Source organism: Hyperoodon ampullatus, assembly GCF_949752795.1.
Source record: "Hyperoodon ampullatus genome assembly, chromosome: 12".
In the NCBI taxonomy this organism is placed as follows: Eukaryota; Metazoa; Chordata; class Mammalia; order Artiodactyla; family Ziphiidae; genus Hyperoodon; species Hyperoodon ampullatus.
Window position 1 is genome coordinate 62,078,028 of NC_136925.1, and position 11,150 is coordinate 62,089,177.

Sequence of the window (11,150 nt, forward strand, 5' to 3'; positions counted from 1 at the left end):
TATTCTCAAAGAAAATTTTTGATCCTCAAGGACCCTTTCCTGTTTGTTAATGGATACTACAGTTTTGAAAGATTTCATCTGTAAAGAAAACTGCATACTACCTTAATTAAGTTTGACATCCTCCTTAGGTTTCTCTTCATATCACATAAATATATCCCCTTTTACTATAGTAATAGACATGTTTTCTGTTTTTATTATTTAAGGATAAAAGTAACAATCTATCACAGCTTTAAGCAGCACAAGATGGTAAACAGGGATTTGCTAACTAAGTTAATAATGTTCCAGCCAAATATGAAGAACTTTGACAATTTGGGCGGGGGCTGTGATGGCTTATTATTGCAATTTAGCTTTTTAAAGATATAAAAACTGCTCTAGGATTCCTTTCCTCCTCTGCAATTACTGTTCTTACTAAACCTCAGGTTTCTGAGCTCCTCAAGTTGGGGATCCCTGGTTAGAGTTTGTCAAAAATAGGCTTAGACTTGTACTGTCCCATTTCCGGCAGCAGCTTCAGTTTCCAAGGGTTGATGCTCACAGCGTGGTCCAAAAGACACAAACATGATTCCCTGTGATCCTAATACAAGGATTATCTATTGCATGAAGTGTGCCAGGATCCTTGCCCTACATAGACTGGGATGGAAAATGTAGGAGGAAAAAAAGAGTTAGGAAGAGAAGGACCTGAATTGGAAAAATGAGCAAAATTCAGCCTCCCCCCCCTATAGATTTTTTCACTCGAAGAGCCATTCATAGAAATTTGGTATCCATGGAGATGAGTGCTGTACGTGCTAAGGTTATGTATTCTCTGCAGATACAACAGGCTGGCTATCCAATCTGATGCTACATTTAGGAGTAGCAGAGGGAAAGTGTTTGAGAAAAGTGTTGAATAATTAACTGAGTACCTATTACGTGCAGGGAACCAGGATTTGCACAATGAAGGATACAAACTATGCAACAAATGATGATAAATATGGACCATTTGTTTCTGTGTAGGAGTCTTGGCTATCTTTAGCATTCTAGCTTTTCTTAAAGCCATAATACTACCTATGAAAATATGCGAAAATGTTCCTATCATAAATTTGCATTTTATCTCCTGCTTTGGGAGAAAACAAAATGTTGTCATGCGTAAGATGGAATGTCCCTGAGATTTATTTTATAATTGAGTGATAAACACGAAAGCAAGGATTCCCAGAAGTTGAATAAGAAGATCATAACAGTCTTGCAGGCTGGTGACCAGAAATGGGGCAAAAGCGGGGGCAAAGGGAAATAACTGAGAGAAGCAAGTGTTCTACAGCCTGACACTTTAATCAGGGTGAGAGAGCTGTCATGGCAAGAAGAAAAGAGTGTGTTCAGAGGAAGAGACGGTAAGGAGTAGTTTGGAAACAAGAACCCATTCAAGGAAGTCACTGTAGGTTATGACCAGGAATGGGAAGTTCACGGAGATTTCAGTGGGAGTCAGGGGAGAAGGACCCCTGGGGATGATAGGAATTCCCTGGGCTGCAATTCGGCCTGAACTCAATAGTAAATCAGCTAGAAAGTTTCCATTAACTCTCAGTGGAACTGGGTGAGAGAGTTCTGGCATAGCCTTGGGGAATAAGCCTGGGAAAGAATGAAAAGCTTACCATTGTTCAAATTAGACTCAGGGAATGATATATTTGGATCAATTTTATAGCTTCTTAAGAAATGAGAAAGTTACAGGCCCCCCCTGTTTATTCACTGGTCAGCCACGTGTATAATAGGGAGAAGGTGCGAAAATCAATCTTGATTTAAGATTGTGCGGCATAGAAAATGTGGGGATGGCTTGTGTCATGGCAGCCAGCAGACATGGGAGACAACAGGGGAAAAAAATTGACCACCCTAGAGAACAATTCACCCATATTTTCAATCTCTTGCTGAAACATGTCCCTAGCTATTTTTTTTTTTTTTTTTTTTTTTTTTTTGTGGTACGGGGGCCTCTCACTGTTGTGGCCTCTCCCGTTGCGGAGCACAGGCTCCGGATGCGCAGGCTCAGCGGCCATGGCTCACGGTCCCAGCCGCTCCGCGGCACGTGGGATCTTCCCGGACCGGGGCACGAACCCGTGTCCCCTGAATCGGCAGGCGGACCCTCTACCACTGCGCCACCAGGGAAGCCCCCTAGCTATTTTTTTTATTAGTTTCTGCTTTATAACAAAGTGAATCAGTCATACATATACATCTGTTCCCACATCCCTTCCCTCTTGCGTCTCCCTCCCTCCCACCCTCCCTATCCCACCCCTCCAGGCGGTCACAAAGCACCGAGCTGATCTCCCTGTGCTATGCGGCTGCTTCCCACTATCTATCTACCTTACGTTTGGTACTGTATATATGTCCATGCCTCTCTTTCGCTTTGTCACAGCTTACCCTTCCCCCTCCCCATATCCTCAAGTCCCTTCTCAAGTAGGTCTGTGTCTTTATTCCTGTTTTACCCCTAGGTTCTTCAGGACATTTTTTTTCTTAAATTCCATATATATGTATTAGCATACGGTATTTGTCTTTCTCTTTCTGACTTACTTCACTCTGTATGACAGACTCTAGGTCTATCCACCTCATTACAAATAGCTCAGTTTTGTTTCTTTTTATGGCTGAGTAATATTCCATTGTATATATGTGCCACATCTTCTTTATCCATTCATCCGATGATGGACACTTAGGTTGTTTCCATCTCCGGGCTATTGTGAATAGAGCTGCAATGAACATTTTGGTACATGTCTCTTTTTCAATTATGGTTTTCTCAGGGTATATGCCTAGTAGTGGGAATGCTGGGTCATATGGTAGTTCTATTTTTAGTTTTTTAAGGAACCTCCATACTGTTCTCCACAGTGGCTGTACCAATTCACATTCCCACCAGCAGTGCAAGAGTGTTCCCTTTTCTCCACACCCTCTCCAGCGTTTATTGTTTCTAGATTTCTTGATGATGGCCATTCTGACCGGTGTGAGATGATATCTCATTGTAGTTTTGATTTGCATTTCTCTAATGATTAATGATGTTGAGCATTCTTTCATGTGTCCCCTTGCTATTTTTTAACCTGAGAATCAGGAATATTTTCCTGTTGACAGATGTCTACCTCAATAAGTAAGGTGAAAGAGCCATTGTAGGCATTGAAAATCTTGTATGCATGTGTCTATATGTTCACATAGTAAACACTGGAAATAGCTTTCATATCACAAAATTAATTTTAATGTGATTTACTTGACGTAAACATTTTAAAACAAATTTTACATAACATATGAGTTATAGCCAACATGGCAGTATCCACACTGTACCCGGGCATCTCCACTTGCCGCTCTCTTCAGATAAATGTTCAAAATCACCACAGTGTGATTGTAAATCTAAAGAGGGAAGTCATCACACACCCCTGGGGTTTTTAACAGAGGGATTCTGTAGTATATGTGGTAGGGACTTAGCCATATCTAGGTAGATCTGATAATATTAAAAGTTAGTCATCTCCTCGGTCATGAAGCTGCAGGATGTACACATTTGTTCTATTTCTTAAGTGATTGGTTAAAGCCAGTTAGTGACACTGAGTTAAGAGACCTGAGATGAATAAATTGGCCCCTCTAATACAAGGATCTATTTCTCAGGAAATATCTGGTTTGCTATCATTAGAATTATCTACTTCTCATTTTACTGTCTACACCCACATTATGCCAGTTCTGCATGTATTTCCATTGTTCTTCTGAGGTCCCCAAAATAAATGTAAAGGTGGAGTTTCCGGCTGCTAGCAACCCTCCCTGAGACATAATTTCTTATAGCTTTAGTTTAATGCTCAGTGGAATATTTGTTCCACTGCCCCTCCCCATCAAAATCTTTGTCCTCCTGTAAAATAAGAGCCCCATGCCTTGGCCACTCAATAAAGTATCCAGTTTCTTTTCCCTGGGTTCACATAATCTGGACTCCCAGCACAGTTTAACTGCTCCTGGGTTACTGGATATGCTGTTGTAAGGACATCCTTTTAGTCTCTTTGAATTATATCCTTTGACACACATTAATTCTCCACCCACTCTCGCTTGTTCATCAATTCAGTCATCAAAGAGAGCTACTTATTGATGGCATCAGGTTCTGTACTAGGTGCTGGGAACATATAACATATCTAGTTAGACTTGGTTCAATGACCTCATAAAGCTTACTACCTAATGGCGGTATATTACTGAATACTTAAGAAAGATGTGTATGTGCTTTCCTAAAATATAGATAAAGTGTTTTCCTGCTCATTAGAAGACTACTAAAAAACAATATGTGAGTTGAACTTTTCTTAAATGGAATTCAGATTTTAAATGCCCTTATGCAGCTTGCTATTTTAGAGAATCCTGTAAGGTTAATAATCAAACTTTAGTTAAAAAATTTTTATTATGAATCTGAACTTTTGCAGTAATAATTATTCTTAATGTTGGTCACTTTTATAAATAGCTCAAAAAATTCCAGCATTTAAAAAAATGCATAAAAGTAAACCTTTATAAATGGAATCTCTATTTTAAATTCCCAGGGTAATTGCGATTTAAAGGAATCCTGATATAACAATGCAAAGAAAGTAATTAACCATTAACTTATTTTTAATAAGTTAGGACTTTAAAATTATAATTTCTATATTACAGAAAACAAACATTTTAGCAATATAAAAATTTAATCAATAGGAAAAACAAAATGTAAATTATACATTTGCAAAAATATACATTGATACAATGAAAAGAAACACACAAGCAGCCCAACACACAAGACCTTTACCTCTTGTGTTTGAGGAAACAACTTTCCCCAAAGTCTTTGCCGTAGGACCTATGTTCTGCCATGTATCAGTTTGCTAGGGCTGCCATAACAAAATACCACAGACTGGGTGGCTTAAACAACAGCAATGTATCTCCTCACAGTTCTGGAGACTAGAAGTTCAAAATCAAGATGTCAGCAGAGTTGGTTTTATTCTGAGGTGTCTTTTTTGGGCTGGTAGATGGGTGTCTTTTCATGTTGTCCCCTTTATACCTGTAAGTATCCTAATCTCCTCTGCTAATAAAGACACCTGATTTTAGATTGGGGCCCCATTTTTATGACCTCACTTTAACTTAATTACCTCTTTAAAGGCCCTAGCTCCAAATGCAGTCACATTCTGAGGTGCTGGGGTTAGGGCTTCAACATATGGATTTGGGGACACAATTCAGCCCATAACATGTCTCTAGATTAGACAATTCCATTTCAAAAATAAATAGCCATAGAAGCCATGATGCAACCTTTCTTTTCTCCTATAAAAACTTCAGTGTTGAGTAGGTTATCAGATAACTGCTACATTCACAGTAGACACTTTCTGAAAATGGGTTGATGATGTGGTAACAGCTCCCACTTTGGACAGCAGAGATAAGAGGAACAGAAAATGGACCCAAAATGGGTGGAAGATGAGTGGAAGAATTGGGCTCAAAAATGCTGCCAAGGAGCTGCCTTCAAGAAGGTGTGCTCACGGGCAGCTGGATGAAGGTGAGGAGGGCAGAGCTGCAGAAAATGTCTCCTGATGCCTGAGGCTGAGAAAGAGTCCAGTTACACAGGAGGAAGTGTGTAACTGAAGCTAAACTGTAATTTACAAATTTGCCCTGGTGGGGAATGGTTAAGGTTAAACATTAAATGGTAGAGTTTAGAAGTTCTTTACTTCTTGTTTTCCTGTCTTTCTAGTTGATGTTTTTGCTATGGTTCTGAGCTGAATTAGCACTTTGGAGGCACGATCTCCAAAACTGATTTAGGAAACAGTTTTGGTGAAAGAAGAGTAGTGGTAGAAGGAAAAGAGAAGATGATTTTAAATGCATAGGAGGAAATCTGGTAGTGGGGCAATATTTCTCTCTCATCAAAATTTAAGTAATTCATTCTTAATGTATTTTGCTGTTGATGATATAAGCCCTGGCTCATAGTAGGCGCCTAACTCAATAAATATTTGTAAATGTTATTTACTTTATGCTTACCAATAGCTTTCCTGTAAAGAAGTAAAAATTCCATTTTCAAAGGCATTAAGATGTGCTCTTCCTGCCCCACTATTCTATCACCAACAAGGAGAAGGATTCAGATTGGCAGATAGGATTATAATGAAACAGAAAGGAGAGGTTGGTATGGAATATAGGTTCAGTTGACCAAAATGGCGAGTTGATAGATTTGGAAGGGTGGCGTGTGCCAGAAGGGTCAGGTCCAGGATGAGGATGAGGACTAGAGCCCTGGGGGTTTTGTACCAGGAGAGATGGGCTGAGAGGCTGATGGGCTGCCCTGGACCCCCTGAGGGTGTTAGGGGTTATACCCATCTTACATTTCTAAAGTCTTAAAACATCTGAATTTTGAAACCCTGGCTGTTTTACCTTTCTCAAAACACACATTTGAGGGGTTCTGTGATACAACTTTCTTTCTTCCCATCTTAAATTGCTACTTTTTATAGGCTTCTCTTCCTTTGCCTACCCCTTAAATATTGGTGCTCCTTTTGTTTTTTTTTCCCAGTCCTTCTTTTCTGGTTTATAAATCTGAGAGTGATATATTAATCTATAATATTATATATTATATGTTTATTATAATGCATATTATATACGTTTTATATAGGTTGAAAATACCTTTAAATCTAACCCTTGTCTTTTAACTTTATTTTAACGTCTTGGATCATGCAGAAGCCTTTAACTTTGCTGTAAGATACTTTATCAACTTTCTTTGTGGTCTTTGCTTTTTTGTCTTTTTGAAGAAGGTTTTCTCTACTTTGAGATCACATATATCCAGTCATATATTTTCCAACAACTTTATCATTTTGGTTTCTCAAGTGTTTACTAACTGTAGCTTATATATGTAAATGGATTTTAGAATAAATCTAAGTTTAACTTGTTTGGATGTTGTATTTTGCAAATGGCTGGTCTTGTCCCAACATCATTTACTAAGTAAATTCTTTCTCCACTCATTTAAAACACCATCTTTGCCATGTACTAAGTTTTGGTGTATACGCTGATTCTGTTTCAGACTTTATTCTGTTCCATTGGTTTATTTTTCTATTTCTTTATGTCTACACCAATGCCATAATGTTATAATTTTTATAGCCACTTAGTAGATATAAAAGGTGTTCTTCTGTTTCCCTCTTAGCAGATTAACATTTTACACCTTGAAACACATTTTTCCTTAGATTCTGTAATGTCACATTCTCTTCCTTTTTTTTCTCATGTTGCCACTTTGTCCATATTTTTATAGGCTTCTCTTCCTTTGTCTACCCTTTAAATATTGGGGTTCCTTTTCATTTTTTCCCCAGACTCACACTAGGCACACTTACTGAATGATCCCATTGACTCATATGGCTTCTTTCACCAATATCATGGTATCAAAGCTTCTAGCCTAGTTTTTCTGCTGAGTTTTATAACAACATATCCATCTTCACTTTGATGTTAAATTTGAAACTGAACTTATTATCTTCCCTGCCAGACCTAACTCAGCAAGTGGCACTTATTTGTCACTCCTGAAACTTGAGTGCCACCCTTGACAGTCTCATTCCTTATTCTCATCTCACAGTAAATCTTTCATCTTTTTACCTTCAATCCATCACCAAGTCTTACTGATGACATTTCCTAACGAACTGTTAAATCTGCTCATATCTCTCCTTCCACATCACCACCACTGTATTCCAAGCCACCATACTTTCTCTTCTGGTCTTCCTGTCTCCAGACTTCCTTCTTCTGGTCTCCACACAACTGTCAAACTAATATTTCAATAAACTAATACTTCAATACAGATTTGGTCATGTTCTTTATTGTTTAAAACCCTTCCCTATATCCTCATTTCTCTTGGAACGAAGTCCAAATTTCTTAACACGATTAAAAGTGTCTTCAGTACACTACAGCCAAACTCAGCTCGCTTTGGTCCCTAGAATGAACCATGCTCATCTTCACCGGTCTGTCTTTGTGTTATAGTCTCAGCATGCAATATTTTTGCATCCCTGGTACCCCCTCTTTTTATTGGCATTTCTCCTACTCATCTCAAGTATCACTCCTTTTTACCAGAGTACCTTTTACTTATCCTTTAGACCTCATCTCAGATGTCACTTTCTTCAGGGAGAAGTCTTTTTGAGTTAAAAACCTGGTGTTGATTTCTCTCCTACATACTCTCAAATCACCCTGAACTTCCCCTCTCGGCTTACATATTCCACCATATTGTAATCACCATGTCTGTATCCAGCATGAGGCCATTTTGCTAATAGTATTGATAATACACTAGTGCTATTTTGATTCCCTATTCACAAACCTTTAGTAATCCCTCATTCCTTAATCAGTAAAAGTCAGATTCCAGATTTAACTTTCTGTAATTCTTCACTAATCTACCATGTTGGGGTTACAATGTATTATTCTTTTCATATTCCCATTGTACTTAACCTACAGGTCAATCCTCAACATAATGTGTGTCTTCTTATCCGGGACACACATTTATGTTGAGGGATGAAATCTCCAACATTAGGCAAAGTCTTCCCAAATTCCCCCACGTAAAAGTAATCTCCCTTTTCTCTTTGTATTGTATTGTATTGAATTTCCATTGTATCTTCTCTACTTTAAGAGCCCTTGTTGCATCTTTCCTCTTATCACTATGACATCACTATGAAAAAACATGTCTTCTTTTTGAAGCCAAGTATATAACTTTTAAAGTTAGAGATCACATCCTATTGATCCCTGTCGACCCCAATAGTATCTTGAACATATGGCACTGGCTTTTGCCAGTAATATATACTCAGTATTTCTAGAACAAATTTAACATCTATAAGGTCACTGAGAAATTTATCTTCCTAGAGATGCAGCAAGAGAAGGATCATATTTTCTATTCTATTAATAGAGAAAATAGAGAGTTGAATTGTAAAGCAGAGAAAATGACTAAGAGTGGTCATTTCTATGAGTCATAGGCTATTTAAGAAGGGGACTGGGGAAGAAGATGAAGAGGCTGAAATTAGGTGGGTCCTTTAAGATTATTTTTAAAACTAATAAATTGGGGGCTTCCCTGGTGACGCAGTGGTTGAGAGTCCACCTGCCGATGCAGGGGACACAGGTTTGTGCCCCGGTCCGGGAAGATCCCACATGCCGTGGAGCGGCTGGGCCCGTGAGCCATGGCCGCTGAGCCTATGCGTCCGGAGCCTGTGCTCTGCAACGGGAGAGGCCACAACAGTGAGAGGCCCGCATACCACAAAAAAAGAAAACAAACAAACAAACAAAACTAATAAATTGTAGAAAATGTGGTCACTTCAAATCGTGTTTCAAAGAACATTCCAAAGTATTCATTAAATAATGATGCCTGAGAAAACCAGTTATTATTTTAAACACAGTAGTCTCAGATGGATATTACTGTGTTTGGTAAAAATGGTTAGAGAGATATAGATATATCCTTAAAGTTTTCTTGAGCTGCAAGTGCTGTAGTATTTATATCAGGGAGAGAAGAGTCACCTCCAGGAAACATTGACACTGTATATTGAATTTGTTAGGACTCTTCCTGTTATAAGTAACAGAAAGCCAACTGAAATGGCTGCAGGCAAAAAAGAGAATTCATTGACTCACATAATTGACTGGATTAGTCCACTCGGGTTGTATAACAAAATATCATAGTCTAGGTATTTAACCATAGAAATTTATTCTCTCACACTTCTGGAGACTGGAAGTCCAAGACCAAAGTGCCAGCAGAGTTGATGTCTGGTGAAGCTCTCCTCCTGGCTTGTAAATAGCTGCCTTTTGGCTATCTCCTCACATGGTAGAGAGAGAGAGAGTGCCGGTGTCTCTTCCATTTCTTAAAAGGCACCAGACCTATTGGATTTAGGGTCCACCCTTATGACCTCATTTAACCTTAATTACCTCCTGATAGACCCTAACTCCAAATACTGTCACATTGGAGGTTAGGGCATAACTATATGTTTTGAGGGGAGTGGGGACAGGAGAGACACAATTCAGTCCATAGCGCTGACTGTTGGAACTTAAATTCTGAGAGACCACTATCTTGGTTGTGCATCTACCTCTGTGGTTTCCAATCATCCTCAATTTCACAATATCTAAACACTGGGAGATCCCAGAGTTTAGACCTTGAATGTCTTCTCATTCCCTAAGTGATTTCATGCTCACCCATGGCATTCAATACATTTTATCTGCCCTTGGTTCTCCAGAATTATATCTAAATTGCCCACATGGCATTTCCATTGCGATGTCTCATGCATATTGTAAAGGTCACATGCTGTGTGGTATCATTTTAAGTCATGACAACTAAACTCAAATATGTCCTTAGTGCTCTTGATCATTATATTACACTTCTTTGGTAATTCCTGCACTTTACTCTCTGGGTGACCACTTCACATATTGTCTCCTCAAACCTCCACCACTTCTCCTATCTTTTCTCTTAGTCAATGCTCCTAACTCTCATTCCGTTGAGAAATTAGAAGTTACAGAGAACTTTCGTTCACAATCTTGTGATACCACCACAATGCACCCAGCACTAGCTCTATCATTTACTCTGCCTTCTCTTCTGTTTCTATGGATGAATCATCCATGCTCTTTCTAAAGCCAGTCACTTTTAATTAGTGTTTCATCACTGCTGTAATAAATTAACACAAACTTAGTTCATGGATCTGTAGGTGGACCTGGCTAGGTACTCTGCTTAGAGTCTCACAAGGCTGAAAACAAGGTGTCAGCTGGGCTGTGTTCCTTTCTCAAGGCTCTGGGGGAAAATCCATTTCCAAGTTCATTCAGGTTGTTAGAAGAATCCGATTCCTTGCAGCTGTAGGACTAAGGTAACTGTTTCCTTGCTGGCTATCAGTGGGATGGCCTTTAGCTTCTAGAGGCCTCTCTCTGGTCCTTGCACATGGGCCCTACATCTCAGAGCCAGTTGTGGTGTGCTGAATATTTCTGATACTTGGAATTTCTCTAACTTACTCTGCTGCATCAATCTTCTGCTTCCAGCCAGAGTGAGTTCTCTGCTTTTAATGGTTCATGTGAAAGCAGCTGTACTCCAATAAAAATGATTCATGTGATGAGATTGAGCACACCCAGATAATCCAGAACAGTCTCCTTCTCTTAAGATCCATAACCTCAATTGTATCTTCAAATTCCCTTTTGCCATGTAATATAATATATTCAACTGATTCCAGGGACTAGAGTGTGGACATCTTTGGAGGGCCATTCTGCCTATCCCA